Genomic DNA, 15527 nt, shown 5'->3' with positions numbered 1-15527 from the left:
AATGGGATAAATTGTATCATGCAAATTCTGTGCATTATCTGCTCCAAACGCTAAACTTCATCCCTTGGAAGGCGCCTTCCATAGCCATGGAAGGCTCCTTCCATGAACAGTAGCAAAAGCCTTTAGATGAATAGTGTATAAAGGCACCTTCAAGCAGTGAAGGTGCCTTCAGACACTGTTCATCTGAAGGCTTTTGCTTCTTTTTGCCCTGCAAAATATGTTAGTCTAATAACTAAAACATCTACCCTGCAGAACAAAGTTAGCACAATAATAAGTGATAGTAATTAGTTTCTATTCTCTCAGGACCAAAAACTAGTCAAGGTCTCAAATTAGGGATCCGAAAGGGACCTAACCTGGATTGACGCCTACTATCCCCTCGACCGGGACTCACCCTCACTTAGTCACTCTCCACCAGTGACTTACCTTTACTTATCATTTTGTAAGTTGTCCAGTCCGCAGACCCAACTGGACTTCTTGTCAGATATCCAGTCAGCTCGTCGACCTATCTAGACTTCGCACCAGCTATCTGGTCGGCCCATTGACCTAGCTGGACTTTGCACCAGCTATTCGTCAGCCCGTTGACCTAACTGGACTTTACACCAACTATTCGACTGGCTCGTTGACCTAGCTGGACTTCTTGCCAAATATCTGATCGACTCGTTGACCTATCTAGACTTCGTGCCAGATATCCGGTCGGTCCGTTGACCTATCTGGTTAACTCCTGCACACTTGGTAAAGTGGTTAGATCATAACAATGTCTAACTTAACTTTGTCATTCATCAAAAGCTTAGTTAGATCATTCGTGCAAACTACACCAACAATCTCCCTTTTTTGATGCAATGACAATCTGAGTTAAGTTAGGAACAAAAATATGTAAATTAAAAAATGATTTTAAGAGACAATTGGGGTTAAGTTATTTTAATTTTTCTTTATTTTCTAACTTAAACTCTAACCCTCCTCCTTTGACATTCATCAAAAAAACATGAGTAAATAAATGCTAAGTAAAAAGATAATGAATTTTTGGCAACAATGAAATTTTAGGATTATCGAGGGGAGTTTAAAGAATATTATAATAGGTTCAAAAAAGTTTATAAAGATAACTTTTTGTAAGAATTTTATAATAGGTTTTGAGAGCTAACTCATGCAAAGATACTTTTCAAAATGTATTAACTGTTCAAAATACTTTAGACAGAAAATTTGAACTTAGAAAATATTTTATAAGATGCTTTAGACATGAAAAATTTTATAAGACATAAACTTATTTTAGAAAATAAGTTCATAAGATACTTTATAAGATGCTTTAAACATGAAAAACCTTTCCAAGGTGGTTAAAAAAACATCTACAAAGTTGGTTTAAAGCAGTTTTCAAAAATTGAAATATTTTTCAAAACAATTATTCAAAACAAGTTATTTTTCAAAATGTGTTAAGAATAATTTTCAAAGTAATAAAAAGAGTTTTTGAAAAATAAAAATATAAGTATATTTTGGAAACCTCTTTTCAAAATATGTTTAAACACAAAAGAATATTTTGAAAATCATTTTAAATATCCTCCCCCTAAACCTGATAAATACAAAAGACTATTTTGAAATTCATTTTAAATATCCTCCCCCTGAACCTGATAGTATTTTAAAAATAATTTGATCAACTAGAAATTATCATTAAGTGTCTAACCATTAGTTACTAGCTGACTATCATAGAATAGCAGTATGTACTTGGTTAGTCAGGTTAAGCAATTGTATCTAGTTAGTGTTTGACTAAAAGTGGATTACTTAACCTGATCACTGTTCTGTTTGGTTTTTTATGCCTAGACTTGTGTTGATGCACTGATATAAGTATCTTAAGTCCAGGTAAAGGGTCTATGCATCTCATGCTATCCTAAGTTTTGAAATACACAATCAAGGGAGTTCTAATGTGTTTGTGAGATGCTCAAGTACTAAATCTATAGGAACATGCTTTCTATGGATTTGATCTAGACTAAGGCTAAAATTAATTTTTGAAATGCTAAGAAAATGGAAATTTTTATAAAAATATAGGTAAAGATTTTTCGTTAGAATTTGCAAATCATTTGAAAGTAATTTTGAAAATAGTAGCTCTAGTCTAAAGGTAATTTTCTAGATTACCAAATAAAATGGAAAAGGAAAGCTAACTATATATATATATAGTTAGCTACAATGCATGATAGTGTATAAAAAACATAATCAAGTCTGATCATCGTCAGCAAGTGGAGGCTACTCAGGTGCGTGGACAGTCTGCAGGATCTGCTGAAAACTAGTGGTAATCTCCTCCCGGAGAGTGGAGAAGCTGTTAGTCATCTCTCCCTGAATAGCACTAAATCCATCTGAGACTAACTACTGTAGCTGTGCAGAGGACTCCTGAGTCGAGCCATTTGATCCTCGATAGATAACAAGGTCGAGGGCTAGGTCGAGGTTGAGGGTTGGGTCGGAATTAGAGGATATCCGAAGAGCTCCTTGACCGTGAATGTTGGCATCTCCTCGCCGAGTAACTCATCCTCGTCCTCGCCTGGTATATCTGGTTGTGGTCCCACTCTCCAGGCTAGTCCCTCCTGAGCAGTGATGTCTATATATACTAATGCAAGTTGACGCTGTCCGATCTTGTCATATGCACTAAGAGAGGTGGTCGTACCCTGGGTCATATCTACCCCTATGGTCGAGAATATGTATGTCAGTATGTGACAAGAGAGCATATGAACTTGTAACCTAGTGACGAGACTGGACACATGAATGATATTATGAAACATATGTAATGCAATATCAATGTCTAGGTAATGGCAAAGGGCATACAAAAAGGAGTGGGTGGGTTGCATCATGCTACGTCGCAAGATGTGGTTGGCAAAATGCATGTGGTCAAGACTCTGTATAGGATATAGTCTTGAACCCTAAGAGAGAGTGTTACATCACTGCAAGTGCACGGTTACGTCGTTAGTAATACAAAAGATATTGAACTCACATGGACTGTTGATTACGCACTAGTTAACTTTGCATGCCGAGCTATGTAGACAATCGAAGGTTAATTGGAAAAGCGAGAGCAAAGAAAAGAAAGAATGTAAGAGTAGAGAAAGAGGGAGAGTTGGGCTTGGGGATGGATATATACTAAGATTTCTGTTTCACTATGATGCTAGTTAATGCCCCTATGCATTGTTCATCTCCCTAACTCCATGCTTACACTCGTGTAGGAGTTCTAACTAAAGTTCGGTACTATCCTGTGAAGATCGCACCGAAGAGTTTACCCAAGTTCTACCATCATTAAGTAGAAGAGGTAATTTAGGAAGTCCGATTATAGGGAACATCCTTCTGTCACTAGGGCCCACGGTCTACGTTCCTAGATTACACAAGTCACTTCCTAATGGTAGATTAATGTAATTAAGTGGAAGAGGTAATTTAGGAAGTCCGATTATAGGGAACATCCTTCTCACACAAGGGCCCACGGTCCACGTTCCTAGATTGCATAAGTCACTTCCTAACATTAATTTAGGAGAACCCTTTAAACTTTAATTAGTTTTTCTAGTAGAGAGTCGATTCCCTTTTCAAGAAATTGCCGTAGAAAGTAAGGGATACCTTCTGTCATAAGGTCCCATGATCTTACATTCCAAGGCTCTTCCTCTACATGGTGATCTAACCCTACATCTACATGGATTTACCTCACACACATTTCGTCAAACACATACAAGGCACAACACACATAGATGATGATATAAACACTTCATTGCATAGGAAAATGCCTAAATACATAGTTCATACATTACAACACATAATTGTTGGTGCGGTTAGCACTAAAGATTTAACCCAGGTTTTGATGAATGACAAATCAGGTTAAGTTAGTTTGTTTTTGTCTGACACTTTGATCGAGTGTGCAGGAGAAGTCCAGACAGGTCGACGGGCTGACCGGATGTCTGGCACGAAGTCCAGCTAGGTCGACGGGCTGACCGGATAGCTGGCGAGAAGTCCAAGCGGGTCGATGGGCTGACCGGATGCTTGGCGAGAAGTCCAGCTAGGTCGACGGGCTGACCGGATAGCTGGCGAGAAGTCCAAGCGGGTCGACGGGCTGACCGGACGCTTTGCGAGAAGTCCAGCTAGGTCGACGGGCTGACCGGATAGCTGGCGAGAAGTCCAGATGGGTCGACGGGCTGACCGGACGTATGACAGGTAAGTGAGGTAAGTCACTGAAGGGGAGTGACTGCGAGGACGCGTTCCCGGGAAGGGAACATTAGGCGTCGATTCGGCTTAGATCCATTTCGGATATCTAAGTCGAGATCGTGACTAGATTCCGGTCTCGGAAAGACGGAATCTAAGTCATACTATTTTTGCTAATTCATACTCACTTTGCATTTGCTAATAATCTGTGTTGCAGGGTAAATTTGCCTCCGGACTAACGTTTGTCTTGCAGGACGGATTCTGCGGGAAAACAGGGTCCGGGCGCCCGGGAGGGAAATTTCATCCTGATCGCGCTTCGCCACGTGGAGCTCGCTGGTTGGACTTGCCACGTCTCACCAGGGCGCCCGGAAGGCATCCAGGGTGCCCCGAGCCTCATATAAAAGAAGGGTCAGAGGAGAGCTTCAGGACAACAACGAAAAGTAAAGTCTTCCACTGCTCTGCACTTCTGCGACGCTAACAAAGCTCCGACACTATGCTCCTTTCTTGTCTTTATTGTCGGTATTTGCTTTTCATTTTCATTAGCATTCATTGTACTGTTTTTTGTAATCATTATTTCGAACTGCTAGTGAATTGCCCAACGAAAGTACTCACGGAGTACGGGCCTTCGAGTAGGAGTCGTCACAGGCTCCGAACGAAGTAAAAAACACTGTGTCTACTTTACTTTTCCGCTGCGCTTATACTCGATATTTTCGAATCGATATTCACCCCCCCTCTATCGAATCTAACGGTCCTACAAGTGGTATCAGAGCAGGTACCGCTCTGATTTGGTGCAACCACCAATCAGGCAAAGGGGGGACTTTTTGAAAGAAAAATTAGATATCGTTTGTCTTTAAAACTATTTTTTTCCCTCCAAAACTATTTTTGAAAAATACATCGCCATCTCTTCACCATTGCTTAGTATTGACAAGATATTACATTTTCAAAAATTTGAAATAATATTTTTTTTATTAATATTTTAATAATATATTTTTTTTTTCGAAAATAGTGAAATATTATTTTTTTCGGCACTACTAATCCAATACCAAGTCTTGGGATCTTTTGTTTGTTTCTCTGTGTGCAAGAAGTTATGACTCTTCTAGAAGGACGGAACCCCTGCGAACCACCACCATACGATCATGAAGACTTCAACTACTGGAAGCGATTAATGGAATGCTTCTTAGGAAGCGTAGACATCGATTATATGCTAATTTTGAGGAAACCTTCTCAAAACTCGGAACTGAACAAAAAGGTAAGTAACATTATTTGTAATGTTTTACCTAACAATATTTTATGCAGGTTAGAAATGTACAAGAATGCATATGAGCTGTGGACCCAGTTGATCAAGCTTCACGAGATGCCGATGGAGCTAGAAGATCAAGTTAAAGTCGAATCCGGACTCGAGTCAGATCCAACGGAGAAGCCTGCTGAATTAGGGGTTGTGCTCAAGGTTAGTAATATTTACCAAAACACCCTTGCTAGTAGTAGTAGTTTAAAATATGCGCCTGTTAATTTGGATATGTCTGAAAGTATATGTGAAAATAGTGTACATGACAATACTTGCAAAAATACCTCTAGGATATTTTCTGATAAAACAAATATAATTATTTTAGAAAATATAGAAAATATGAAAATAATTAATAAATCTAAAAATTTGAATTTAAACCTAAACAAATTTGAAAATTCAAACAAAAAAGATGACAAGGTCAATATTGATCTAGATAAAATTAATAAATTATTTAATCTAGACAATATTAATCTAGAAAATGCTATCCAAAACCAAGATAATTTAATTAATAAGAAATTAAACTTTAAAGATAAAACTAATCTAATAAATTCAATTAACCATATCAATTTAAAAGGCAAAGAAAATATAAGGATAAAATCAAACACTTTGATAAAATCAAAACGGAATTTAACAAACTTAAAATTAAATGTTAAAGATAACATATTAAACAAAAATAATCTAGAAATTTCAAAATTAACAATTAATAAAAAGCTAAAAGATAAATCGTTAATAAAATATAATTCAAACAGTTTAGTTAATTCAAATTTAAAAATAAATAAAAACTTAAACTTTAAAAATAAGCTATTAAAGAAAAATAATTCAATTAACCCAACAAAATTGAAATTGAAAGAACATTCAAATATTAAATACACTCTCTTAAAGAAAGATAATTTGACCAATTTAATTAATTCAAAATTAAAAACTTAAATTTAAATTACAAATTAAACATTACAACTTAACTAAAACCAACTCTAATTATACAAAAATCTTAAATTAAAGACCAATGATTTAGGGGGAGGCTCAAGAATTGCTGGCACCTCCAAAACTAACTTACCCGACAGGGTAACTCAAACAAACTAACCCGGCAGGGTAATTAGGATTAGAGACCAAGTTTAACTTGAATCATGGTACTGGTGAAGTTTTTGGATGATAGTATGTTAGGTAAGCTTGGGCATCGCATGTCTAGAAAGATATGGCTTCGATCTGGTGCATTTGGCTAAGTGGAACTGAACGAAGCTACCCTTAAATGGATCCTAACTAGTTAGACAGAGGTTTAATACTAAGCTCCGTGGATAGGACTATTCGGAAAACCTCGAAAGGTTCGCTACTTCTAATGACGTCCAAGTGACTCACCAAGCTTAGAAGTTTATCCGAAGAATGCTTATTTGTTGAGACCAAAGCTAAACCTGAATCTAACAAAAGTTAAACCAAACTCTGTAATTAAATCTAATTCATCTCACAAAATTATAGGATTCCCTGATTGATAATCTAGATCGGGTGAGATGAATAAGGATCAAATTAATTTTTAAATTAAATAAAAATTAATTAAAATTAAATTTCAAATTTTAAATTGAATTTCAAATTAAAATTAAATTTAAAATTTCAAATTTAATTTCAAATTAAAATTAAATTTCGAATTTCAAATTAAATTAAAATTAATTAAAATTAAATTTTGAATTTCAAATTAAAATTAAATTTTGAATTAATTAAAAATTAAATTTCGAATTAAAACTAAATTAATTAATTTTTTTAAAAAAATTAATATTAAATTAACTTTAAAAATTATTTTAAAAATTAAATTAACTTTAAAAATTATTTTAAAACAAAAATTAACTTAAAAAAATATTTTTAAATTTAACTTTCAAAATTTTATATTTAACTTAAAAATTTTATTCTAAACTTAAAAATTATTTTAAAATTATTTCCAAATTTTTTAAAAATTATTTTAAAAACTCTTTTAAAAATCATTTTAAAAACTTTAAAAAATTCTTTTAAAAATTCTTTAAAAACATTTTAAAAATTATTTTAAAAACTTTTAAAATTCTTTTAAAAATTATTTTAAAACATTTTAAAAATTATTTTAAAAACTATTTTAAAAATCATTTTAAAAACTTTAAAAAATTCTTTTAAAAATTATTTTAAAACATTTTAAAAATTATTTTAAAACATTTTAAAAATTATTTTAAAAACTCTTTTAAAAATCATTTCAAACACTTTAAAATATTCTTTTAAAAAACTATTTTAAAAATCATTTTAAAAACTTTAAAAAATTCTTTTAAAACATTTTAAAAATTATTTTAAAAAACTCTTTTAAAAATAATTTTAAAAACTTTAAAAAAAAATTCTTTTAAAATTTCTTTTAAAACATTTTAAAAATTATTTTAAAAACTAATTTAAAAATCATTTTAAAAACTTTAAAAAATTCTTTTAAAAATTATTTTAAAAAACTATTTTAAAAATCATTTTAAAAACTTTAAAAAATTCTTTTTAAAATTCTTTTAAAACATTTTAAAAATTATTTTTAAAAAATCTTTTAAAAATCATTTTCAAAAACTTTAAAAATTCTTTTAAAAATTCTTTTAAAACCTTTTAAAAATTATTGTTATTTTAAAAATTATTTTAACATAAAATTTATTTTAACTTAAAAATTATTTTAACTTAAAATTATTTTAATTTTAAAATTATATTTTTAAATTATTTTAACTTAAAAATTATTTCAAAAATTATTTTAAAAACTTTTTAAAAACTATTTTAAAAATTATGTATCATTTTGAAAAATTCTTCTTATTTTTTCACTATAATAAAATTCTTTTAATTTAAAAAAAATAGTAATAATAATAAATTATTTCTATAGACTATTTTCACTTTAAAAATTATTATTTTGACTTTAAACTCATTTTTATTCTTAAACATCATTTTAACCTTAAAATTATTTTTTAATTTAACTTAACTGAAAGTTAGATCTTAAATTAAAACTCATTAAATTTAATTTAAACATTACTTTTCAACTTAATTTAACCTAACTGAAAATTAAAACTTAAAAATTTAACTTATACTTAAAACTTAAAGCTAAATTAATCATTGATATTAATTTTAATCTAAAATCAAAACTGAATTGAACGTATATTAATTGTCATTAATTAATTATAAAAATCATTTTAAAGTCCTGTTAGAAATCCCTTAAAAATAATAATTATTATAATTCTTTTAAATTCATTTAAAACTTAGACACCTAACTTAAAAACTTAAATTCCGTTAACTTTAACTTTAAACTTAATTATGTAATTAATAAGTAAAACTTAACTATTTAAGTTTAACTTTATTTGAGAACTAAGCTTGATTTGATCAGAACCTAGGTTTAACCTTAGTAAAAATATTAAAATTACTCTAAGTCATTTTTCTTAATCAACCTTTAAAATATTAATTATTTTTATTAAAACATAATTAAAGTTTGACTTAAATTGAACCTTACTTAACCTTGTTTAATAACGAGTTTAACTTCAAATTACCACCAACTTTAAACTAAGTCAATCCAACTTAAAAGGAAGTAAATGAAAAGTTAAATTATAACTAACACCTTCATCAATTAATACAAAATTTAGATTATAGCAAAATTTAATCAATAAATTATTAATATTGATCAATTATTGAATTAATAACAACTTATCTTACTTAACATTACACTAAAGGTTAATTTATTTCAACTTAATCTAACATTAATTACGGTTAGTCAAATTTAAATGAACAATTTTATAAAGATAATTATACAATCGTCTAAAACACTTAGGTACAAAAATATGTTACGGTTGTAAAATTTTATTTTAAGGGGAAGTAATAAATAAGGAGGATTAATAAATTAAAGGAGTATCAAATTAAGGGGGAGGTTTATTTTTTAATTATCTCCTTAAGTGTTATTTTTTAATCTTCTCTTTAAAATCTCTCTAGAAAATTCTACCTCAATTTAAAAAATATATATATATATCTACTTTGAATATTTTTAGCAAATATTTTCAAATTTTAATTAAAAATTTCCCTTTATATAAAATATTTTAAATTTTGTTTGAAAAATGTTTTCTTAAAAATTTCTTAAACCTACTTTTGAAAACTAACTCTTATAAAACTAAGTTGTTTTTAAGAATTGAGTTTTACTTTTTATTGAAAATTGATTTTGAAAATTAGATTTAACTTAGTTTTGAAAATTGTGGAAATTAGATTTTTCAAAACTTAAGTTTACAAACTAAGCTTCTCAAAATCATTTTCCTTAATTTTGAAAATCAAAGTTTAAAAATCAATTTTCAAAATCAACTTGCTTAAAATTGTGAAATTTTTTTAAATCAACTCAAAATTGTTTGTTTTAAATCACAAACTTTTTATCCTTTTTACTTAGTCTTTGAAAACTCAACTTTTCAAGTATTTTAAACCATGGTTTTGAAACTAGTACTATTGAACTTTAAAATTTTGATTTTTGAAAATTAGATTTAATTATTTTACTTTATCAAAATTAGTTCTACCAAACTCCTTTGAAAACTAAAAGTAAAGTTCAAAATCAATATTTGCAAACTGAAATTTGATTTGCAAAAACTCAGTGTTGAAAATTATGAAAGTTAGATTTTTCAAACTTAAATCATTGTCAAAACTTAAGTTTTAAATTAAATCGTTTACAAACTTAGTGTTAAAAAATAAATCAGTTTTTTGAAAAATAAATTTTTCAAACTTAGTTTTGGAATTTTGGTTTTTGAAAACTTATGTTTGAAAATGAAACTATCTAAACTTAGCTAGCTTTCTAAAAGCTAAAAGCTAATGCTTTAAACAAATTTTCAAAAGCCTAAACTCCCCCAGATTAACTTGACATTTTTTTTGTCTGAAATCTATAATTACTTAATCCATGCTTATTTTTGATGAATGCCAAAGGGGGAGGGTTAGGTGGTTAAGTTAGGTTAAGTTAGCTGAACCTAACTGAAAATTCAAACTAACTTAAAAACCACATAAATGCATGGTTCTTGCATATGTTTTCACTAACTTAACCAAGTTGTCATTCCATCAAAAAGGGGGAGATTGTTGGTGCGGTTAGCACTAACGATTTAACCCAGGTTTTGATGAATGACAAATCAGGTTAAGTTAGTTTGTTTTTGTCTGACACTTTGATCGAGTGTGCAGGAGAAGTCCAGACAGGTCGACGGGCTGACCGGATGTCTGGCACGAAGTCCAGCTAGGTCGACGGGCTGACCGGATAGCTGGCGAGAAGTCCAAGCGGGTCGACGGGCTGACCGGACGCTTGGCGAGAAGTCCAGCTAGGTCGACGGGCTGACCGGATAGCTGGCGAGAAGTCCAGACGGGTCGACGGGCTGACCGGACGCTTGGCGAGAAGTCCAGCTAGGTCGACGGGCTGACCGGATAGCTGGCGAGAAGTCCAGACGGGTCGACGGGCTGACCGGACGTCTGGCAGGTAAGTGAGGTAAGTCACTGGAGGGGAGTGACTGCGAGAACGCGTTCCCGGGAAGGGAACATTAGGCGTTGATCCGGCTTAGATCCATTTCGGATATCTAAGTCGAGATCGTGACTAGATTCCGGTCTCGGAAAGACGGAATCTAAGTCATACTATTTTTGCTAATTCATACTCACTTTGTTTTTGATAACAATCTGTGTTGCAGGGTAAATTTGCCTCCGGACTAACGTTTGTCTTGCAGGACGGATTCTGCGGGAAAACAGGGTCCGGGCGCCCGGAAGGAATCCGGGCGCCCGGGAGGGAAATTTCATCCTGATCGCGCGTCGCCACGTGAAGCTCGCTGGTTGGACTTGCCACGTCTCACCAGGGCGCCCGGAAGGCATCCAGGGCGCCCCGAGCCTCATATAAAAGAAGGGTCAGAGGAGAGCTTTAGGACAACAACGAAAAGAAAAGTCTTCCACTGCTCTGCACTTCTGCGACGCTAACAAAGCTCCGACACTACGCTCCTTTCTTGTCTTTATTGTCGGTATTTGCTTTTAATTTTCATTAGCATTCATTGTACTATTTTTTGTAATCATTATTTCGAACTGCTAGTGAATTGCCCAACGAAAGTACTCACGGAGTACGGGCCTTCGAGTAGGAGTCGTCACAGGCTCCGAACGAAGTAAAAAACACTGTGTCTACTTTACTTTTCCGCTGCGCTTATACTCGATATTCACCCCCCCCCCTCTATCGAATCTAACGGTCCTACAATAATAGCTACTTCCTACATTCTAGATCTAAAGATCTACTCCATAGCAAAGGATTTACAAATAAGAGACAAGAAATTAAGCATTCCACACTCTAAAATAAGGGATAGAGAAGAGAGGAATGCTTATCTATGTATCACCAGTCTTCTTACTTGCAAACCTTGCTCTGGAGGTGGACGGATCGGTGAAAATGGAAGATCTAGGGCTCCCCCAAGGGGGAGAACCCTTCTCCAAGGAATGGGGGTGAGCCACAAGCCAAATATAAGTGAAAAGGGAAGAAAACCCCCTTTTATAGAGCAAGGCATGGGAACCACACGGCCCGTGACACGGCCGTGTGGATCCACACGGTCTCATACATCATGCTTTCGGCCAAGGTGGTGCAACACCCACGAATTTCTGAAGCTAAGTATGTGAAGATTTTCTCTTAGAATAAAAGAAGATAAGATAGAACCAAAAATATATAAAAGAAAAAGGAATTGGTCAAGGATTGAACCTTGAACCTTCTTAAATTAAGAATTATGGAATTACCACTAGACCATCATAAGTTATTGTTGAATAGAGAATGGAAAGTGTAGATAAAGATAAAAGTATGATTAAGAGAAGGAAGCAAGAAAACATCAAGTAGCTTTCTTCCTCTTTCTCTTGATTAAGAAGCAAGACAATTTGTCTTTTCCTTCCTCACTCTTTTTCCATTTTCGTGGAGATACAAGAGGGAATAAGAGGAGAGGAACTAAGGGGATGAATGAAGACATTTTCTTCATCATTAAGAGAATAAAGGAGGAATTAAGAAGAAGGGAAAGCAAAGTTTCTTTTGCTTCTTACTCCCACCTAGCATAAGAGGAAAAATAAAGAAGAGTTTTCATTTTTTCTTTCCTTTCCTCACCATTGCCGTGACCTAGAGTATCCCCTTTCCCCTTTCCGAAAATCCAACTAAGGTTTTCTCCCTAAGAAAACCAAACCACAAGAAGGGATCCTCAAGATCTATCTCTTACAAGCAAGAGAAGCAAAAGGGAGCACTAGAAGGAGAAGCTTTCTTCTTCCTCTTCACAAAGGGTATCTTCTCTTAGGGAAAAGACCAAGCAAGAGGAGGTGAGTATCCCCTCACCTGTGGTACAAGTTGTTATATGATTTTTGTTCGAGTTTAGATTAACAACCTAGGGTTTCTTTTGGGAACTTTCGGCCATGACACTTGTAAAACTTATGGAAGCTCAAAACCGAAAACCACATGCTTAAGTTTTCTTTCCTCATGATATGCTATGAATATGACCTTGATATTTCATGCTTGTATGTGGCTTGGAGTTAGGTAAAACCCCACCTTAGGGTTCGGCCATGAAGAGACTTAAAACCCTAGGGAAGCTCAATTTAAAAACTAACATGTTTATGATTTATTCTATGATGTGATATGAATGTTCTCTTGATGTTTTATACTTGTATGTTGCTTAGAACTAGTAGGACCTTACCATAGGGTTTCGGCCATGAAGGGATTAAATACCTTAGAAAGGCTCAATTTCAAATCTAGCTTGCTTATGTTTTACCTTATGAAAGGATATGAAGATAACATAATGCATTTGAGATTTCATGTTGATTAGGGTTAGGTTTTTACATGGTAAACTTTCGGCCAAAATAAAATGTAGGGCTTAGGCAAACTTAAATTCAACCCTAACATGTTTATGTTCTTCTTATGATATGCTATGAAATTTATAGGGTACTCACATGCTTGTATTTGGTTGAAAAATCCTAGAAGAAGTATCAAGTATGAAGTTTTCCATAATATGTTATGTATGTTCTCTTGATGTTTTATACTTGTATGATGCTTAGAACTAGTAGGACCTTACCTTAGGGTTTCGGTCATGAAGGGATTAAATACCTTAAGGAGGCTAAACTTCAAATCTAGCTTACTTATGTTTTACATTATGAAAGGATATGAAGATAACATAATGCACTTGAGATTTCATGTTGATTAGGGTTAGTTTTTTCACATGGTGAACTTTCGGCCAAGTGAAATGTAGGGCCTAGGCAAGCCTAAATTCAACCCTAACATGTTTATGTTCTTCTCTATGATGTGCTATGAAAGTTATAGGATACTCACATGCTTAGAACCTATGTTTTGTGGCATTCGGCCACCTATGTTTATGGACTTAGGAAGCTTGAAACTTTAATCCAATATGCTCATGTGGTTGCCTATGATAAATGTATGGAAATTGTTTAGGGTTCACATGTTTACATGCTATTTGTAACCAAGTTTTGGACCTTGTATGTTTCAGCCAATGTGGGTTTCTAAACCTAGGAAGCATAGAACATAGATTAAATATGCTCATGATGTTCTTTATGATAAATGTTATAGAAATGAAATTGGGTTCATATGCTTGTATGATTTCATGCAACCTAAGTGAGCCTATGCATGTTTCGGCCACCCTTAGTTGGTTGAGGATTTAGACCAAAATTATGATTCATTATGTACTTTCCTTTGCCATGATATGAATTAGGAAAAGTTAACTCGTGATCCATGCATGATTATGTTTTCTTTTCCTTCCATGATATATTTGTTGGTTGCTACTCGGAAAACCTAATGGTTTCACCGTACAAAAATTTTGTACAAAGGTCTGAACCTTTTCCTAGCTACCATGTGTTCTTTTAAATTAAACTTGGATCGCCTGCGGAACTTAACACGTTTGATCCAAAGTTTAATCTATTTGTTCTTTTAGGTTTTGACTTGGATCTCCTGCGGAACTTAACACGTTCGATCCAAATCACCTAAGTTATTAATTCCATTAAATATTAATTTCCATAATTGGTTCCCAGTACTGACGTGGCGAGGCACATGACCTTCTTGGATATAGGAGCAACCACCACCGACTAGACAAAACCTTTTAAGGAAAGCTAATATTTAATTTCCTAAAATAACTTTAGGTTAACCGAAAGGAACAATCAAATCACAAGGAAAAGAAAAAAAAACAAAGAACACAACATCGAAAAAAAAATCGAAATACTAGAATCGCATGCCTCTTGTATTTGGTATTATTTCCAAAAATAACTAGTATGATGCGGAAAGGAAAAATACTAGTTATACCTTTTAGAAAGACCTCTTGATCTTCTACCGTATTCCTCTTCTAACATCGGACGTTGTGTGGGAAACGATCTTCCGAGATGAGAACCACCAAGCACCTTCTTCTTCCTTACAAGTTTCGGCCATCAAAACCTCTCCTAGGATGAAGAGGTTCGGCCACCACCACCATGCTCCAAGGGATGCTAGAAAAGAGGCTTCTTTTCTCTCCTTCTTCTCCTTCTTAGATCCAGCCACCAAAGCTATCTCCACCATGAGAAGGTTTCGGCCACACAAAGGAGAGGAGAGGAAAGAAAGGGCCGGCCACACCCAAGGAGAAAAGAGAAGAAAAAATAAAATAGAGATCTTTACTATGAAGCCTCCTCTACCCCCTCTTTTATAATCCTTGGTCTTGGCAAATAAGGAAAATTTAATAAAAACTTCCTTAATTCTTTTGCCATTGAAAAAGAAAATTTATTTAATTAAAAATAATTTTCTTCTCATCAATTCATATGGCCGGCCATATTAAAGCTACAAACAAGGAGAGTTTTAATTAATTAAAACTTCCTAATTTGTCTCTAGAAATTTATAAAAAATTTCTTCAATAATTTTCATCCCTTCATGATTGGTTAATAAAAAGGAAATTTTATAAATTAAAATCTTTCTTTAAACATGTGGATAAAAAGAAAGTTATCTCTAAAAATTAAAATCTCTTTTAATCTACAAATAAGGAAAGATATCAAATCTTTTCTTAATCTCTTGTAGAAACTTATAAAAGAGAATATTTAATTTTTAAGCTCTCTTTTAAATCATGAACATGGTTAAAAAGGAAAGTTTTCTTAAAATTTAAAA

The sequence above is a fragment of the Zingiber officinale genome, chromosome 10A, assembly GCF_018446385.1.
Source record: "Zingiber officinale cultivar Zhangliang chromosome 10A, Zo_v1.1, whole genome shotgun sequence".
In the NCBI taxonomy this organism is placed as follows: domain Eukaryota; kingdom Viridiplantae; phylum Streptophyta; class Magnoliopsida; order Zingiberales; family Zingiberaceae; genus Zingiber; species Zingiber officinale.
Note: the sequence above shows the minus strand (reverse complement) of the source record.